Source organism: Callorhinus ursinus, unplaced genomic scaffold, assembly GCF_003265705.2.
Source record: "Callorhinus ursinus isolate GAN/ISIS: 27379988/994484 unplaced genomic scaffold, GSC_fseal_2.0 scaffold5, whole genome shotgun sequence".
Lineage (NCBI taxonomy): Eukaryota > Metazoa > Chordata > Mammalia > Carnivora > Otariidae > Callorhinus > Callorhinus ursinus.
In genome coordinates, this window is record NW_027397067.1 from 17037841 (window position 1) to 17058669 (window position 20829).

Genomic DNA, 20829 nt, shown 5'->3' on the forward strand with positions numbered 1-20829 from the left:
CAGGAAGAGACCCGGGCAACCGGGACAAAACCACCATAGCTCTGGTGCCTGCTGCGTGACCTGTGGGATCAATTACAAAGGGAGGGTAAGAGAGACAGCCAATCAGCAACAGCCTCTTTAAAGGCCATACAGAAATACTTAAACAGGTTTTTCACTCTACATATGAATTTCTTATTGGGCCTACACACGTTACCATGCTGAATGTATTGTTAGCTATAGATGTAATGATCATTTTCATGGCAGAATTATTTGAAATCTTAGTGTCCCAGAATATCCAACTATTAAAAAACATGTCCCACGAATCAGACTAAACAGACGGTGGAACTGAAGACAGTAAAATCCTCATCCATGCTCTTTATACACTCCGTACCCTCAACTCCCCTAAACACAAACGCACCCGGGATTTGTAGTTCACGTGGGAAGATCTGTCAGGTAAACAGAAGTCTCAATAGCGTGGGATAAAAGGACTCAAGATAAGTCAGGTTAACAAGGGCTTAAAACTCCCAGCTTCTTTCAAGGTAATACACACGTGTGGCTACATTCAAAATGTGAGTCTTGCTACACACTTGGGGTTTACTAACAGAGTACTTTCCTAGGCAGAGCACTGAAGACACAAAGCGAAGTCCATGCGAAAGCGCCCGCCTCTAGCCAAGCACCGCGCTTGCGCACACTCACGGTGAGAGGTCTGTGCAGGCCTGTGGGCGGGTCGTCTCTCTTCCCTCCGGGCTCTCAGTACCGGCCTCCGGGCCGGAGGAAGCAGCTGATTGGTCAGTCTGGTCCGGATTTGGGGCGGAGATTGGGTGATTGGCAGTAAGTCCCCGGGAGAGCCAAGCTGGAAGCCGGAGAAGCTCAAGAAGGCGCCCGGCTGCCGCGCGGTCGAGGTAAGTGGGGCCAGGGACTCAAGAAAGCGGTTGGAGGGGGGCGGTCGAGGAGGCGCTCCCAGGCCTGAGGGCGGTGGGAAGTCCTGGCAACAAAGTGGAAGCTGAAGGAGTCCCCGGTTCGGGCATGAGGGGAGGACGGCGGGCTCTGTGAGCCGCTTGGGGGTCTGCGCCGCGGCTGAAGGTAGGCGAAGACGCTCTCGGGCAGCCGGGGAGGCTGAGGGCTCTGCTGGGGCTGGAGGTCCGGCAGAGCGGAGGGAAGTCGGCTGACTTGTACTGAAGGCTGGGACTCACCCACCCACATCTGCCCCCTCCCCCCCGGCCCTTAGGTCCATCTTTCCGAGGCTGCAGTTCGCTCGCCAGCCGCCAGGCGGCGGTCCCAGGAAGGCCGCCCTTTGCTGTAGTTGCCTTGGGTGCTGCGCTCTTTCCCGGGATTAGACCGGCCGGCCTCCGCGGGTGCGCCTCGGGGCCGGGCCTCGGGGATTCTGGGAGGAGACGCACACTTTCTGGTACGCCTGGGAGGCTTAACCAGTCTTACCTGGTTTGTGTTGCTGTTTCACTTTCAGCCTCCCAGTACTTCTCGGTGTAGCTTCCTGGACGTAGCTAGGATTTTGCGTTAAGCCCCACAGAAAAGATCGACCTTTGGACATTAAAAAAAAAAAAAACACGTTTTATTATGGAAATCTTCAAACGTACAGAGGTCGAGAGGATGGTATAACGAACTTGGCGAACCCTTCACCCAATTTTAACAATTGTCAACACATGGCCGGGCTTGCTCCCGCTCCACGGGTTATTTTCAAGCAAATCCCAGACATTTAATCTCTCTTAGATATTTCTACGGCTTTGTTATGGTCAATAATTATACTATTTTTCTAATCATTTGCCTTCTAGAAGGGTTGAGTAAAAATAAGGCAAACGTAAAGGTGTAGACGGCGCAAATTTAGTTTGCGCTTCAAGAATGTGGGCAGTTCTCCAACAGTGCAGTTTCACTACCCTGTACTCAGGTTTTCAAAATCATTAAAAACGAAGGTACCAAACAATCTAGTCTTGGCAGTAGCATTATTGTTTTTGAGCAGTAATATTAATATTGATAATTTCTATTTATGTGGCTCTTGGTATGTATGAAGCACTGTGAAATTGTTTCCACCTATTCATTTAATTTTTACAACAGCCATGTGAAGTAGGTATTACCTAGTTTTACAGATGAAGGAAAAGGGGGACTAAGCAATTTGCCTAAGATCACACTGATGTAAATAAGGGGGGAGTAGAGGGTAAGGGGTCGGGTTTAGGATATTAACCGTGGTCAGTGCCAAGTTCTTGCTCTTTTAACCATAATTAAGTTTCCTAAGAATTGTGGAATAAATGTAACTGCTGAGGATCATTTCTATTTAGCTATAAAATCCATAATGGAGGGCGCCTGGGTGGCTCAGTTGGTTAAGCGACTGCCTTCAGCTCAGGTCATGATCCTGGAGTCCCGGGATCGAGTCCCACATCGGGCTTCCTGCTCAGCAGGGAGTCTGCTTCTCCCTCTGACCCTCTTCCAGTGCTTTCTATCTCTCATTCTCTCTCTCTCTCAAATAAATAAATAAAATCTTTAAAAAAAAATCCATAATGGAAAAAAAAACCCTGGAATTTACGAGTACAGTAGTAAGATAGGTATTTTTGTTTCTTTCAAACAGTAAAAGGTTAGTGCAATTGAATTTTAAGTTAAAAATCAAAGTATGTAAATGTAGATCAATAAATACAAGTGTTTACAATTCCTATACTATAGGCCAAGTTAAAGGGGAAAGAAAACCAGAAAAAAATATATATTAACGAATAGTCTCTACTTCCTTTGGCATTTAGCTTGTACTGGCTATTTATATTGAATACTTTAAACTGTGTCCCTTATCTTCTCAATCATATACTATTTCTAAGACAGTATCTTCATCCAAATAATGTTAGAGGAGTAAGGAACTAGAAAGACAGCTGGGCTTTTTCAGAGGACGGTAGGAAAGACCAGTTAAATTGGAGTTTAGGATTCCTGCTGTAGGGGATTAATTCAGAAGTCTAGAATTAAAGTTAGACTCATATGTGAAGTACTTTGAGTGCCAAGTTTAAGGAGTTTGAACTTGAGCAAAACAGTGGCTCACTGATTGCAACCATCTCTTGGAAGAGTGAACTGGGCACTATCAAAAAGATGGCTTCACCTGAGATGTGAAAAGATTAGTGACTTCACCTGGGGGATATATAGGAAATAGATTTGGGTAACTGTTGAATTTATGGATATAAGGCAAGGAAAAGAGAAAAACAAATAGCCCAAAAAGGGATGAAAAGACAGCATAGTTCTGAAGTGCTGGTAAATGTCAGTTTCCATGAGTTTTCTGTTTGTTTTGTTTTGTTTTATTTTTTTTTAAAGTAAGCTCCACACCGAATGTGGAGCCCAATGCCAGGCTTGAATTCATGACGGGGAGATCAAGACTTGAGCTGAGATCCAGACTCAGACTCTCAACCGACTGAGCCACCCAGGCACCCCAACAAGTTTGTTTTCTTAGGCCGATTTTTTAAAAATGATGAAAAGGGAACTTTTGATCTGATGAAAAGGATTTCCATAAAAGTTACAGTATATGTATCCTACTTAATGATGAAATACTTATTTCCCTTATGTGAGTTAAGAAAGAGGACAAAAGTGACTACTGTCAACACTTCCGAACAATTCAATAAAGCCAGGAAAAAGACAAAGAATATACAAAATTTGGAAACGTGACGTGATTATCATCATAAAAATTTGAAAATCTACTTTAACAGAATTATTTAATTCTTACTGCAGATTAGACAGTAAAATTATACAAACCATAAAACTTTTAGTAGCTTTAAAAAGCTAGTATTGAGGGGCGCCTGGGTGGCTCAGTTGTTAAGCATCTGCCTTCAGCTCGGGTCATGATCCCAGGGTCCTGGGATCGAGACCCACATCGGGCTTCCTGCTCGGTGGGAAGCCTGCTTCTCCCTCTCCCACTCCCCCTGCTTGTGTTCCCTCTCGCTGTGTCCCTCTCTGTCAAATAAATAAAATCTTAAAAAAAAGAGCTAATATTGAGGAATAAATCTAATTAAATATTTGCAAAGCCTTTAAGTGGAGAACGACAGAATGTAGACGTAAGGCGCCTGGGTGGCTCAGTTGGTGAAGTGTCTGCCTTCGGCTCAAGTAATGATCCCAGGATTCTGGGATCGAGTCCCATGTCCATGGCTCCCAAGCTCAGCAGGGAGTCTGCTTCTCCTGTCTGCCCCTCCCCCCTGCTCATGTGTGTGCTCGCTCTCAAATGAATAAATAAAAATCTTAAAAAAATTAGACTTAAATAAAATGGGGGTTATGGAATTTAAGTAAATTGGGAGTTTGAATATTGTTAAGGTGACGGTTCTCCCCAAATTGATCTGTAAATTTACTATGATTCTCATTAAATTTGAGTAGGTTTTGGTTTTGTGGCAGTTGGGAGAGGATGATTCTATAATTAATATGAAAATATATAAGACCAAAAGCAGTAATGATCGAAAGAACAAAGTCAGAGAACTTAGACCACTGGATATCAAAACTGATTACAAAGCTATGATAATTAAACAGAACAGTGGTACAAAGAAAAGTATCCAGAATTAGGCTCAGATGGTCCTTGCAGTAAACTGTGCTGAGGCAGCTGAATATATGGAAAACAATCAAATTCTCAGCTTCATGCTAATCATAAAAATGAATTTGTGGTGTATCTAGAGCTAAATGTGCAATGTGAAACAAAACTTCCTGAAAAAATATAGGAGAATTTCTCCATGATCATGGTATATAGGCAGAGATTGATTTGTTAAGGACGTAAAATACACTAACCAAAAAACAAAGATAAATTGAACTACATTAAAAATCAGAACTTCTTAATTTAAAATATTTACTCACCATTTCGAAACACTTTGGTCATCTGTACTAATTTATTTTTAAATATATATATATATTTTCTTAAGTGATCTTTACACCAATATGGGGCTCGAACTTACCGCCCTGAGGGTTGCATGCCCTAGTAATGGAGCCAGCCAGGTATCCTGATCATCTGTGTTTTAAATGTTTAGAGTTCTGGGGCGCCTGGGTGGCTCAGTTGGTTAAGCGACTGCCTTCGGCTCAGGTCATGATCCCGGAGTCCCGGGATCGAGTCCCACATCGGGCTCCCGGCTCAGCGGGGAGCCTGCTTCTCCCTCTGACCTTCTCCCCTCTCATGCTGTTTCTCTCTCTCTCTCTCTCAAATAAATAAATAAAATCTTAAAAAAAAAATAAATGTTTAGAGTTCTGTGAAAAGAAAATTAATTGCCCATCAGTATTTTTAAAAAATTTTATTACAATATAGTTTTTTTTTTAATTGAAGTCTAGTTGACATACTGTTGCATTAGTTTCAGGAGTACAACTAGTGATTCTAGAAGTCTATGTTCTCCTATGCTCATACACATAGCTACTATCTGTCACCATACAACACTATTTCAATACCATTAACTATATTATCCATGCTATAGCTTTCATCTCCTGTGACTTATTCCATAATTGGAAGCCTGTAGCAACCACTCCTCTTCACCCTTGTTTTTCATTCCTGACCCTCTGCCCTTCTGACAACCACCAGTTTATTCTTTGTATTTGTTTTTTTTTTAGATTCCACATATAGATGAAGTCATATGGTATTTGTCTTTCTCTGACTTATTTTACTTAGCATGATATCCTCTAGGTCCATTCATGTTGTTGCATATGGCAAGATCTCATTCTTTTTCATGGCTAAGTAATATTCCTGTGTGTGTGTGTATACCACATCTTTTAACCATCTATGGATGGATACTTGGATTGCTTCCATATCTTGGCTATTATAAATAATGCTGAAATAAAAATAGGGATGCATATCTTTTCAAATTGTGGGTTTGTTTTCTTTGGGTAAATACCCAGAAGTAGAATTAGTGGATTGTATGGTATTTTCTATTTTAATTTCTTTGAGGACCTTCCTGACTGTTTTCCACAGTGGCTGCACCAATTTCCATTCCCAACAGTGCATAGGGTTCCTTTTTCTCCACATTCTTGCCAACACTTTTTATTTCTTGTCTTCTTGATACTAGCCATTCTGACTGGTGTAAGGTGGTAGTGTTGCTTTGATTTGCATTTCCCTGGTGATTAGTGATGTTGAGCATTTTTTCATGTGTCTGTTGATTAACTATGTCTTCTTTGGAAAAATGTATATTCAAGTCCTCTGCCTGTTTTTTAATTGGATTGTTTGGGTGTTTTGTTTTTGTTTTTGTGTGTGTGGGGGGTGGGGGTTGCATGTATATATTTTGGACATTAACTCCTTATCTGATATATCACTTACATATATCTTCTCCCATTCAGCAGATTCCCTTTTATAGTTTTCTTTGCTGTGCAAAATCTTTTCAGTTTGATGTAGTTCCAGTTGTTTATTTTGTCCCTTGCTTGAGGAGACAGATACAAAAAATACTGCTAAGACCAATGTCCAAGAGTTTACTGCCTGTGTTTTAGGAATTTTATGGTTTCAGGTCTTACATTTAATCTTTTATTTTCAGTGTGTATGGCGTAAGAAAGTGATCCAGTTTCATTCTATTGCATGTAGCTGTCCAGTTTTCCCAACACCATTTATTGAAGAAACTGTCTCTTTCCCTTTTTATTTTCTTCCCTCCTTTGTTATGGATTGACTACCTATGTGTGGACTTATTTCTAGGATCTCTGTTCTGTTCCATTGATCTTTGTGTCTGTTTTTATGTCAGTATCATCTGTTTTGATTTCTGTAGCTTTGTAGTACAATTTGAAATATGGGAGCATGAAATCTCCAGCTTTGTTCTTTCTCACGATTATAGCCAATTTTTATAGATCATCTGTGCTTCTATACAAATTTTAGGATTATTCTAGTTCTCTGAAAAAATGCTATTGGAATTTTGATGGGGATTGCATTGAATCTATAGATTGCTTTGAGTGATAGGGACATTGTAACAATATTAATTCCTCCAACCCCTGAGCATGGTGTATCTTTCCATTTATTTGTGTCATTTTTAGTTCCTTCTGTCAATGTCTTACAGTTTTCAGAGCACAGGTCTTTTACTCCTTTGTTAAATTTATTTGTAGGTATTTTCTACTTTTTAATGCAATTTTAGTGGAATTTTCTTAATTTTTCTTTCTGATAGTTTGTATTAGTGTATAGAAGCCCAACAGGTTACTCTATATATTAATTTTGTATCCTGCGTCTTTACTGAATTCGTTTATTAGTTGTAATGGTTTTTTGGTGGAGTCTTTAGGGTTTCCAATATGTAGTATCATGTCATCTGTAAAGTGACAATTTTTTATTTCTTCCTTACCAGTTTGGATGTCTTTTATTTTTTGTCTTGATTGCTGTAGCTAAGATTTGCAGTATGGTGTTGAATAAAAGAGGCAAGAGTAGGCATTTTTGCCTTGTTCTTCATACTACAGGAAAAGCTTTCAGCTTTTCACTGTTGAGTATTATGTCAGCTGTGGGTTTGTCATATATGGCCTTCATTATATTGAGATACATTCCATCTATAACAACTTCGTTGAGTTTTTTTTATCATGATGAGTGTTGAATTTTGTCAGATGGTTTTTCTGCATCTATTGAGATGATCATATGATTTTTATCTTTCTGTTTGTAATGTGGTTTAATGCATTGATTGATTTGCAGATGTTGAACCATCCTTGCATCCCTGGAATAATTTTGGTAATTTTCTGGTTGTTTCTGTAGTTCTCTGTTCCATCCTTTTTCTCTTACTCTTTTCCCTTATTTAACGACCTTGTTTAGTGTTTTTTAAATTAATTAAATTTATTTTATTTTAAGATTTTATTTATTCAACAGAGCCACAGCGAGAGAGGGAACATAAGCAAGGGGAGTGGGAGAGGGAGAAGCAGGCTTCCTGCGGAGCAGGAAGCCTGATGTGGGGTTCGATCCCAGGACCCTGGGATCATGACCTGAGCCGAAGGCAGACGCTTAACGACTAAGCCACCCAGGTGCCCCTTAAATTTTATTTTTTTAACTTGTGAATGGGATCTTATTTTTTTCCCCAGTGATTCATCAGTGTTATATAATACACAGTGCTCATTACATCACGTGCCCTCCTTAATGTCCATCACTCAGTTACCCCAACCCCCAACACCCTCACCTCCAGCAGCCCTCAGTTTGTTTTCTATGATTAAGAGTCTCTTATGGTTTGTCTCCCTCTCTGATTTTATCTTTCTTTTTTTTTCCCCTCCCTTCCCCTATGATCCTGTTTTGTTTCTTAAATTCCACATATGAGTGAGATCCTATGATAATTGTCTTTCTCTGATTGACTTATTTCATTTAGCATAATACCCTCTAGTTCCATCCATGTCATTGCAGATGGTAAGGTTTCTTTTTTTTGACGGCTGAGTAGTATTCCATTTTATATATATACACCACATCATCTTTATCCATTCATCTGTCAGTGGACATCTGGGCTCTTTCCATAGTTTGGCTATTGTGGACATTGCTGCTGTAAACATTGGGGTGCAGGTGCATATACTACATTTGTATCGTTGGGATAAATACCCAGTAGCGCAATTGCTTGGTTGTAGGGTAGCTCTATAGAAACTGAACGAATGAGTGAACAAAGAGTTCTATGAATCTACTACACCCAATCTCTCTCTATTTTCAACTTTTTGAGGAACCTCCATATTGTTTTCCATAGTGGCTGCACCAGCTTGCATTCCCACCAACCTTTAAGAGGGTTCCCCTTTCTCTGCATCCTCACCAACGTCTGTCATTTCATGACTTGCTAATTTTAGCCATTCTGACTGGTGTGAGATGGTATCTCCTTGTGGTTTTGATTTGTATTTCCCTGATGCCAAGTGATGTTGAGCATTTTTTCATGTGTCTGTTGGCCATTTGCATGTCTTCTTTGGAGAAGTGTCTGTTCATGTCTTTTCCACATTCTTTGACTGGATTATTTGTTTTTTGGGTGTTGAGTTTGAGAAATTGTTTATAGATCTTGGATACCAGCCCTTTATCTGAACTGTCATTTGCAAATATCTTCTCCCATTCCGTAGGTTACCTTTTAGTTCTGTTGACTGTTTCCTTTGCTGTGCAGAAGCTTTTTATCTTGATGAAATCCCAATAGTTCATTTTTGCCTCTCTTTCCCTTTCCTTTGGAGAAGGGAAATGTGTCTAGCAAAAAGTTGCTGCAGCCAAGGTCACGGAGGTTGCTGCCTTTGTTCTCTGCTGGGATTTTGATGCATTCCTGTCTCACATTTAGGTCTTTCATCCATTTTGAGTCTATTTTTATGTATGGTGTAAGAAAATGTTCCAGTTTCATTCCAGTTGCATGTGGCTGTCCAATTTTCCCAACACCATATATCGAAGAGACTTTTTTCCGTTGGGTATTCTTTCCTGCTTTGTTGAATATTAGTTGACCACAGAGTTGAGGGTCCATTTCTGGGCTCTCTGTTCTGTTCCATTGATCTATGTGTCTGTTTTTGTGACAATCCCATGCTGTTTTGATGATCACAGCTCTCATAGCTTGAAGTCAGGCATCATGATAACCCCAGCTTTGGTTTTCTTTTTCAACATTCCTTTGGCTATTCAGGGTCTTTTCTGGTTCCATAAAAATTTTAGGATTATTTGTTCCAGCTCTGTGAAAAAAGTTGATGGTATTTTGATAGGGATTGCATTGAATGTATAGATTGTTCTAGGTAGCATAGACATTTTAACAATATTTTTTCTTCCAGTCCATGAGCATGAACGTCTTTCCGTTTCTTTTGTCTTCCTCAATATCTTTCATGAGTGTTCTGTAGTTTTCTGAGTACAGGTTTATTCTTAGGTATCTTATGGTTTTGTAAATGGGGTATACTCTTTAATTTCTTTTTCTTCTATCTCATTGTTAGGGTATAGAAATGCAACTGATTTCTATGTGTTGATTTTATAGCCTGCCACTTTGCTGAACTCCTGTATGAGTTCTAGCAATGTTGGGGTGGAGTCTTTTGAGTTTTCCACATAGAATATCATGTTATCTGTGAAGAGTTAAGAGTTTGACTTCTTTGCTGATTCAGATGCCTTTTCTTTTTGTTGTCTGATTGGTGAGGCTAAGACTTCTAGTACTATGTTGAACAACAGTGGTGAGAATGGAATCCCTGCCATGTTCTTACCTTAGGGGAAAAGCTCTCAATTTTTCCCAATTGAGAATGATAATTACTGTGGGCTTTTGATACATGGCTATTATGATAGAGGTATGTTCCTCTATCCCTACACTCTGAAGAGTTTTAATCAAAAAGGATGTTGTACTTAGTCAAATGCTATTTCTGCATCTATTGAGAGGATCATGTGGTTCTTGTCCTTTCTTTCATTAATGTAGTATATCATAGTGATTGGTTTGCAAAGGCTGAACCACCCTTGCAGCCCAGGAATAAATCCCACTTTGTTGTGGTGAATAATCCTTTTAATGTAATGTTGGATTCTATTGGCTAGGATTTTGGTGAGAATTTTGGCATCCATGTTCATCAGGGATATTGGTTTATAAGTCTCCTTTTTGGTGAGGTCTTTGGTTTTGGGATCAAGGTAATGCTGGCCTTATAGAATGAGTTTGGAAGTTTTCCTTCCATTTCTGTTTTTTGAAACGGCTTCAGAAGAATAGGTATTAATTCTTTAAATGTTTGGTGGAATTCTCCTGGGAAGCCATCTGGCCCTGGACTCTTGTTTGTTGGGAGATTTTTGGTTACTGCTTCAATTTCCTTGCTGGTTATGGGTCTGTTCAGGTTTTCTACTTCTTCTTGTTTCAGTTCTGGTAGTTTATATGCCTTTAGGAATGCATCCATTTCTTCCAGATTGCTGAATTTGTTGGCATATAGTTGCTCATAATATGTTCTTTTTTTTTTTTAAGATTTTATTTATTTGAGAGAGAGACAGACAGTGACAGAGATGGTGAGAGAGAGCACAAGCCGGGAGGAGAAGGAGAAGCAGGCTCCCGCTGAGCAGGGAGCCCAACTTGGGGCTTGATCCCAGGACGTCATGACCTGAGCCAAAGGCAGATGCTTAACTGACTGAGTCACCCAGGCACCCCTCATAATACGTTCTTATACTTGTTTGTATTTCTTCAGTGTTGGTTGTGATCTCTCTTTCATTCATGATTTTATTTATTTAGGTCCTTTCTCTTTTCATTTTGATAAGTCTGGCCAGAGGTTTATCAATCTTACTAATTCTTTGAAGGAACTAGTTCCTAGTTTCCTTGATCTGTTCTACTGTTCTTTTGTTTTCTGTTTCATTGATTGCTGTTCTAATCTTTATTCATTCTTTTCTCCTGGGCTTAGTCTTTATTTGCTTTTCTTTCTCAAGTTCCTTTAGGTGTAAGGTCTTGTTTATTTGAGTCCTTTCTTGTTTCTTGAGAAAGGTTTGTATTGCTATATACTTCCCTCTTAAGACTGCCTTTGCTGTATCCCAAAGGTTTTGAACAGCTGTGTTTTCATTTTCATTAGTTTCCAAGAGTTTTTTTAAATTCTTCTTTAATTCCCTGGTTGACCCATTCATTCTTTAGTAGGATGCTCTTTAACCTCCATGTATTTGACTTCTTTCCAAATTTCCTCTTGTGATTGAGTTCAAGTTTCAAAGCATTGTGGTCTGAAAATAAGCAGGGAATGATTCCAGTCTTTTGGTACTAGTTGAGACCTGATTTGTGACCCTGTATGTGGTCTATTCTGGAGAATGTTCCATGTGGACTCCAGAAGAATGTGTATTCTGTTGCTTTAGGATGGAATGGTCTGAATATAGCTGTGAATTCCATCTCATCCAGTGTGTCATTCAACCCTTGTTCGTCTTCTGTTTAGATTATATGTCCTTTGCAGTGAGTGGAGTGTTAAAGTCCCCTACTATTGTTGTATTATTATCAGTGTGTTTCTTTAATTTTGCTATTAATTGCTTTATATAATTGGCTGCTCCCACGTTAGGGGCATAAATATTTACAGTTGTTAGATCTTGCTGGATAGACCCTTTAATTATGATACAGTGTCATTCTTCATCTCTTATTACAGTCTTTGGTTTAAAATCTAATTTGTCTTATATAAGGATTGTGACCCCAGCTTTCTTTCAATGTCCATTAGCATGACAAATGGTTTTCCACCCCTTCACTTTCAATCTGGTGGTGTCTTTGGGTCTAAAATGAGTCTCTTGCAGATAGAATACTGATGAGTCTTGCTTTTTTATCCAGTCTGATACCCTGTGTCTTCTGATTGGGGCATTTGGCCCATTTGCATTCAGAATAACTATTAAAAGATAGGAATTTAGTGCCATGTATTACCTGTAAAGTCTCTGTTTCTGTATTTGGTCTCTGTTCCTTTCTGGTCTATGTTACTTTTGAGCTCTCTTTGCTTAAAGGATCCCCTTTAATGTTTCTTGCAGGGCTGGTTTAGTGATCACCATTCTTTAAGTTTGTCCTGGAAGCTTTTTATCTCTCCTTCTATTTTTGAATGACAGCCTTGCTGGATAAAGTATTCTTGGCTGCATATTTTTCTCATTTAGCACCCTGAATATGTCATGCCAGTCCTTTCTGGCCTGCCAGGTCTCTGTGGATAGGTCTGCTACCAATCCACTGTTCCACTTTTGTAGGTTACGGACCTCTTGTCCTGAGCTAGTTTCAGGATTTTCTCTTTGTCTCTGAGATTTGCAAGCCTCACTATTATATGTCGAGGTGTTGACCTATTTGTTGATTTTGAAGGGGGCTCTCTGTGCCTCCTAGAATTGAATGCCTGTTTCATTCCCCTGATAAGGGAACTTCTCTGCTATAATTTGCTCCAATATACTTTCTGCGCCTCTCTCTTTCCTCTTCTTCTAAGATCCCCATTATTCTAATATTGTTTTGCTTAATGGTGTCACTCATCTCTTGAATTCTCCCCTCATGATCCAGTAGTTGTTTTTCTCTCTCTTTTTTTTTAAAGATTTTATTTATTTATTTGACAGAGACACAGTGAGAGAGGGAACACAAGCAGGGGGAGTGGGAGAGGAAGAAGCAGGCTTCCTGCCGAGCAGGGAGCCCGACGTGGGGCTCGATCCCAGGACTCTGGGACCATGACCTGAGCTGAAGGCAGATGCTTAATGACTGAGCCACCCAGGCGCCCCATCTCTCTTTTCAACAGCTTCTTTATTCTCCATCATTTTGTCTTCTATATCACCAATTCTTTCTTCTGCTTCATTTATCCTAGCAATTACAGCCTCCATTTTTTTTATTGCATCCCATTAGCATTTTTTATTTCGACTTGATAGGTTTAGTTCTTTTATTTCTCCAGAAAGGGATTCTCTAGTGTTTTCTATGTTTTTTTTTTTTCAAGTCCAGCTTTTGTCTTTATAATCATTATTCTAACTCTGGTTCCAACATCTTACTTATATCAATACTGGCAGTTAGTACTGCCTCTTGTTCTCTTTTTTGAGATTTTTTCCATCTTGTCATTCTGTCCAGCAAAGAGTAGTTTAACGAAGATCTAAATATGAAAATGGCAACAGTGACCCCAGAGAAATATACAGTAAACCAGAAGAGACCTGAAACTGAAAAAAAAATAAAAATTATATATATATAATCAGACAGGTGAAGAGTGATACACTAGATTTTGTGTGTATTTTGGGCTGTTAGAAGAAGCTGCATTCCAAAATTGTAAAGAAAGACATACATATATATACACAAAAATAAAATTAAGGGGGGCCTGGGTGGCTCAGTTGTTAAGCGTCTGCCTTTGGCTCAGGTCATGATCCCACAGTCCTGGGATTGAGCACCGCATCAGGCTTCCTGCTCCACGGGGAGTCTGCTTCTCCCTCTCCCCCTGCTTGTGTTCCCTTTCTCGCTGTGTCTCTCTGTCAAATAAATAAATAAAATCTTTAAAAAAATAATAAAATTAAATACATTTAAAGTATAGAATGTAACTGTAAAAATGAAAATTAAAAAAGTTTTTTTTTAAAGATTTTATTTGAGAGTGAGAGAGGGCAAGAGCACAAGCTGGAGAGGCAGAGGGAGAGGGAGAAGCAGATTTGCTGCTGAGCAGGAAGCCTAACTCAGGACTTGATCCCAGGTCCCTGGGATCATGACCTGAGCCGAAGGCAGATGCTTAACTCACTGAACCACCCTGGTTCCCCGAAAATTTAAAAAGGTTTTAAAAGATGATAAAATAAGAAATTGGTTGAAAAGGAAAGAGAAAAAGAATTCAAAAGACTAAAGAATCATGAGAAAAACAATCATGAATTCTATATATACTATTTTCCCCTAGGGCTGGAGTTTTGCAGTTTTCTGTGATTGGTAAACTTGTTGTTAGCCAGATGTTCTTGGTGGTCTTCTTGGGGGGACCCTTTTGCACTGATTCTCAGGTGTCTTTGCCCTGGGCAGAACTGCACCACCCTTGTCTGGGGGGGGCCAGGCTAAGTAATCCAGCTCTGGTTTGTTCTATGTTGCCTTTGTTCCCTGAGGGCTTTCCACACATCTTTAGAGGATGAGAATGAAAATGGCCGCCTCCTAATCTCCAGCCCCAGAGCTGAGAACTCTGACAACTTGTCCCCCTACTCCTTAGTCTGCCCTCTGGGAAAAAGAGTCAATCACTCCTGTCTCCCTGGTCTCCATCTGGCCTCCGTGGTCACAGTGCTCACCCGGCCTGTGACCAAGTGTTTCTCTTTTAGGCGTGACCCTGCCTCGAGTCTGCAAACTGCAGACTCCTGTGGTGAACACATGTGCCACATCTCCTTGGGAAAAGGAGGAGATTCTCAGAGGTTTTGCCGCTTGCTGGGCCCCCCACTTGGAGAGCGGTCTCCCAACCATGCTGGGGTTTGTAGTTTATGGCAGCATTGAGTTAAAAGCCCACTCCTGGTCTCACTGATTGCTGCTGGCTTCTCTGCTCCAAAGCCTGGGATCTGTGCCGCACTCAGGCACCCCCGTTCTTTCTCTGACCCCTGGGATCTTGACACCACACTGACCCACCTAGGATTCTGCTTCACTTTACCACCTGAGCACCTTTCAGGCAGGGATGGCTCTTATTGGAGCAGACTTCTAAGAGTTTTGATTTTGTGCTCCGTTGCTATATCACTTTTTGTTAGCCAGCTTCCGGAGGTTCCCTTCCCTGTGGTTTATCTTCTGATATATTGCCTTGGATTCACTTCTCCGCACCTCCTACCTTGCAGAAAGTAGTCGTTTTTCTATTTGTAGAATGCAGTAATTATTTTCTTCCGATCACAGGTTGAATTTGCAGGTGTTCAGAATGATTTGATCTAGCTGAATTCATGGGACCAGACAAAACTAAGGTCTCCTACTCCTCTGTAAACTTGAACTCTCTCCAGCTTTGTTTAGTGTTATGTGTGGATTCCTTTCTCTTTATGCATATCTATTTTAGGTTTTTTGATTTGTGGTTACCATGAGGTTCATATATAACACTGTGTGTTTATAGAATTCTATTTTGACAGACCTAATTCAAACACATTACTACATACTCATTCCCCACACATTTTTTACTTTTAATGTTGTATTTTACATTTTTTAAAAATTTTGTGTATCATTATTGTAGATATATATTGTTTTTATTACTTTTTTCTTTTAACCTTCACATTAGCTGTATAAGTGGTTGATTCTCTACCTTTGCTGTATGTTTGCTTTTAGCAGCGAGATTTTTTTTTTCATAATTTTCTTATTTGTAGTTATGGACTATCTGTTCCTCTTAAATAAGTCCCTTTAACATTTTTTGTAAGGCTGATTTAATGATGATGAACTCCTTTAACTTTTTTTTTTAAGTTTATTTTTTTTAGTAATCTCTACAACCAGCATGGAGGTCAAACTCATGACCCTGAGATCAAGAGTCGATTGTTCTGATGGAGCCAGCCAGCTGCCTTCTGAACTCCTTTAACTGTTTTGGAAAAAGTCTTTGTCTCTTTCAATTCTGTATGATAGCCTTACCAGGTAGTGTTTTCTTGGTTGTAGTTTTCCTTTCAGCACTTTGAAAATTTCATGCCACTTTTTACTGGCCTGTAATGTTTCTGCTGAAAAAGCAGCTGATAGTTTTATGGATGTTCCCTTGTTGCTTTTCCCTTGCTGCTTCTAAGATCATCTTTAATTTTTGACAATTATTAAGCATCGTGGTATAGACCTCTTTGGGTTTATCTTGTTCGGGACTGCTTTTGCTTCCTGGACCTAGATTATCTTTTTCCTTCCCCAGATTAGGGAAGTGTCAGGTAATATTTCTTCGAATAAGTCCCCCCCCCCCGATTCCTATAATGTGAGTATTAGTACACTTAATGTTGTCGTACAGGTCCCTTAGTCTCATTTTTTGAAATTCTTTTTTCTTTTTGCTGTCACTGTGGATGCTCTCCACTACCATGTCTTCCAGATCGCTGCTGTTTGTCTACATTATGTAATTTGCTATTTATTCCCTCTAGTGTGTGTGTGTGTGTGTGTGTGTGTGTGTGTGTGTTTGTTTAAGATTTTATTTATTTATTTGATAGAGACACAGCAAGAGAGGGAACATAAGCAGGGAGAGTGGGAGAGGAATAAGCAGGCTTCCTGCGGAGCAGGGAGCCTAATGCAGGACTTGATCCTAGGACCCTGGGATCATGACCTGAGCCGAAGGCAGATGCTTAATGACTGAGCCACCCAGGCGCCCCCCTCTAGTGTGTTTTTTATTTATTTTATTTTTCTGCCCTGATTGGTTCTTTTTCATATTTTCTATCTCTTTGTTGAAATTCTCACTGTTTCATTCTTCTCATGAGTTTAGTGAGCATCTTCATCATCATTACTTTGAACCCTTTATCAGGTAGATTACTTACCTCCATTTTGTTTAGTCTTTTTCTGAGGTTTTGTCTTGTTCTTTTGTTTGTAACATATTCCTCTGCCTCCTCACTTTGGCTGACTCTTTGTGTATGTTTTACATGCTAGGTACATCAGTTACATTTCCTGGTCTTGAAGAAGTGGTCTTATGTAGAAGGCATCCTTTGGGGTCCAGAAGTGCAGTCTCCCTGGTTACTAGAAACAGTTGCTCTGGTTGTGTCCTCTCTGTGGGCTGTGTGCATCTTTCTGTTGCAGCTGTGATCGTGAGCACACTGGTTGGGGTGTCTAGTGTCCCCCAGGGCAGGAGTTGCTTTGGCAGGGTGCCAATCTGGGCTGAAATATCTTACTGGGTATTGTAGAGTGAGGGTGGGAACTACTTTGGGGAGTCCCTGGTTCTGGTCAAAGCTGTGCAGTAGGGCTGGACCTGCTTGGGGGGAGCGGTGCTGTTGTTGACTGAGACGGTCTGCTTGGCACAGCAGGGAAGGAGCTGCTTTGGAGAAGTGGGTGTGTTGGATGGGGGTAGGTCTGCAGAACTCCTAGGTGGTGCTAGCAGGTTTGATGGAGAATGTCAAAAGTGGTCCGTCCTAGTTCCCAGAGAAAGTTCCTATGGATCCCTGCTGCTTGGCACATGCCCTAAAATTATTCAGTAAATGTCTTCCATGTGTGATGAGTAGCTCAAGTGCTTTTCAAACTGTTGTCTCTGTGCTGTGACTTGGAGTGAGTGAGTTGGTGCTTAGGCCCTTTAAGAGCAGGGTCTGATTTTCCTGTAGACCTCCATCTCTCCTGGAGTTAAGCCTGGTTATTTTCAAAGCCAGATGTTACGGGGCTCATCTTCATGGTGCAGGTTCCTAGCGCAGGGCTGCCTGATATGTGGATTGAACTCTTTGCTTCTCAGGGATTACCTTTGCACCTGTGCTGTATCTACTGCCTGTGGGTCACCATGATAGGGGTGTGGTTCCTGACGACCACATCTCTGCCATTCCGACCCTTCTCTGTGTTGCTTTTTCTTTATATCTTTACCTGTGGAAGAGCTGTTCTAGTCTTTAGGTTGTTTTCCAAGAGAGTTGCTCTGTATTCCTTGTAGCCAGGGTGTGTCTGTGGGAGGAGGTAAGCTCTGGGGCCTCCTACTCTGCCATCTTGATCTTCCTCCTCCTTGGGCAGTTTTCATGATGAATATTATTACTGTATTGCTACTCTTTGAAATGTTAACTACTGTCAGCTAGTCAACCATTCTTTTGTATGTTATGTACCACTGATACACATTACACAGTTTAGATAAACGTAATATGTCACTGTAATTCCACCATGTAAGGATAAACCACTGATAATGTTTTAGTGTAAGTCCTAGGCAAGAGGTTGGCCAACTGTGGCCCAATAGCCTATGCTGGCCTGAGGTTTGTTTTTGTATGTGAGCTAAGAGTGGTTTTTACATTTGAAAGGAGTTGGAAATAAATTTAAATGGACTATTTTGTGGCTATTGGTTCACAAGCTCCTTGGGAACTTCCTGACTGTAATCTGAAACCAGCCGTGTTACTTGGAGGGCAGTGAGAGACTGAAGAAACAGGCAAGCCCTCCAGATTTGTAGGTAGTAGGTTTAATGAGCAAGGGAATTTAAATTTACTAGGCTTGTCTTCAGAAGCCACAAGACAGTAGGTCTCCACACCTGCCTGCCAAATCTTGAAAATTTCATATAGGGGCCTTAACTGGGTTCAGTCATATATAATCCCTAGATGGTCCCAATATCACATCACTGTCTCAAGGCTTTGTCTTTAGGGCAATTTCTGGGAGGCAGGAAGGCAATTGAAATGCATATTCCTAGGATGGGATAGGATAAGGAGCCTCCTATTGCCAGAGTCCAGCTCACAGGACTTAAAATCCATCTTTTTAATGTCTGCTTAGTCTTTCAAGGTATGCATGAAGGACCTTTGTGATAAACAAGTCTCTCTTGTTAGACGTTTTGGTTTCTTTTCCAGTTTTTTAAACTATTATAATAAGAGGACAGCTTTTCTATTCACATTTTCGTCAGTGTCAGATTTTTTTCTGTGGGGCAAATTTCTGGAGGTGAAATTGCTAGTATGTACGTAGTGCCAGGATGCCTGTCAGAAATACTGGGCCATGCCTGTACCAATACTGGGTTGTCCCCCCGCTTCTTCTTAAATGTAGTTTTTTTTTTTAAGATTTTATTTATTTATTAGAGCGAGAGAGAGTACAAGCAGGGGGAGTGGCAGGCAGAGGGGGAAGCAGGCTCCCCGCTGAGCAAGGAGCCCGATGTGGGGCTCAATCCCAGGACCCTGGGATCATGACCTGAGCTAAAGGCAGACTTAACCGACTGAGCCACCCAGGTGCCTCTGAGCCTCCTTTTTTTTAAAAAAAAAAAATTTATTTATTTGACAGAGAAAGAGCAGAAGCAGGGGGAGTGGCAGGCTTCCCGCTGAGCAGAGAGCCCGATGTGGGGCTCGATCTCAGGACCCCGGGATCATGACCTGAGCTGAAGGCAGATGCTTAACCGACTGAGCCACCTAGGTGCCCCATCCACCCCTTTTTAAAAATTTATTTTTATTTATTTTAGAGCGAAAGCACATGGCGAGGGGAGGGGTAGATGGGGAGAAAGAGAATCTCAAGCGGATTTCCTTCTGAGCATGGAGCTTGACATGGTGTTCAGTCTCAGGACCCTGAGATCATGACCTGAGCCTAAATTGAGAGGCACTTAACCAACTGAGCCACCCAGGTGCCCTGGGTTGTCCCCTTCTTTATCTTTGCCAAGTTGATAGGGAAAAAGAGATGACAGTTTTATTAACATTTATTTGATTACTAGTGAGATCATTAAAATTTTTTTCATGTTTATTGTCCATTTGTATTTCCACTTACAGAATGCCTGCTTATGTTTTTTTCTGTTTTTCTCTTGGGCTTTTCTGATCTTTTACTTCTTGATTTACAAGCACTTTATATTCATTAGGGATAGTAATCATTTGTTACATACAAGTTGCAGATTGGTTTCTTAATTACTTAAATTCTGCAGAATGGATAATAAAATGAAATATTTGTGTCAGCTGGAAGAATACTCAGGGCTCTAGTTTCAGGGACCAGCATGTGCCACTTCTGAAACAATCCCTTAACTTATGATCCTGCGGTGCTAGCCAATCTGCAACTCATTATTACAAATAAATTGTATAAACATTTGTTACCATTTAACAGATTAGTTTATACAACTGGTTTTAATTTTTCATTAATTTTTATAACTGGTGAGTTAGTGGTGGATTAAAATGTGAACTCAAATAGGAAAGTTAAATTAAGTCTCCATGACTAAAAAAAAAGATGCATCGTGATACATTCTTTAATATATACATATATTATGTAAAACACTATAAGATTATTTTTTAACCTGCAAGAAATTTGATTAGTGACTTTTTGAAATGGAATTTTTATATGCTAGTAACTATCGATTTTATATATAATGTGTACTGGCAATGTAGTAGGTGCTTTCCTAGAGAAATGATTTTAGGTGGAACTGGAATCAACTTTTATTTTAGGTGAGATATCTCTTTATCCCAATCTTTTTGGGCTGTGGTAGGGAGTGGTACCTATAGTTAAGTTTTTAAAGTGAATTGGGAAAAATGTCCTGAAATAATAAGCAGTGGTTACATAGACATTGTTTGGGCCGAAGTTAAATTATTTTTTTAAAAGTTAGTTGACTTAAACTGTTATCTGTTTGGTCACTATTTCTATGCTTTTTTTTTTTTTTTTTTTAAGATTTTATTTTTAAGTAATGACTTTACCCACTATGGGGCTGGAACCTACAACCCCGAGATCAAGAGTCACATACTCTACTGACTGATCCAGCCAGGCGCCCCTCTGTGCTTTGTTTTATTTTTTTAAAAATGGAATCACACACACATAAAAATGGAATCACATATATATATATGTTAGCTTGCAACTTTTTTCATGTATCTTACTATGAAAACTTTTTTTTTTTTTTAGATTTCATTTATGTATTTGAGAGAGAGCACAAGCAGGGAGAGGGGCAGAGAAGAACATTCCCCGCTGGGCAGGGCGCCCGACACGGGGCTCAATCCCAGGACCCTGGGATCATGACCTGAGCCAAAGGCTCAAACGATTGAACCACCCTGGCGCCCCAAAACTTTTTGTGTATAACTTTTTGTTT

At 40.3% G+C, this 20829-nt stretch overlaps 1 protein-coding gene across 4 annotated transcripts in view; it reads left to right on the top strand.

The window, feature by feature from the left end:
* Positions 1-20829, top strand: part of MTFR1 (mitochondrial fission regulator 1) — an 85826-nt gene continuing 64997 nt past the window's right edge. The window contains exons 1-2 of one of the 4 annotated variants that reach the window (XM_025870644.2): positions 1-85; positions 597-881. The gene's annotated coding sequence lies outside the window, so the exon portion shown is untranslated. Of the gene's footprint in view, positions 86-596; positions 882-916; positions 1063-1327; positions 1388-20829 lie in introns of those variants that run through there. The other 3 variants (XM_073892833.1, XM_073892832.1, XM_025870645.2) reach the window with 3 other exon arrangements.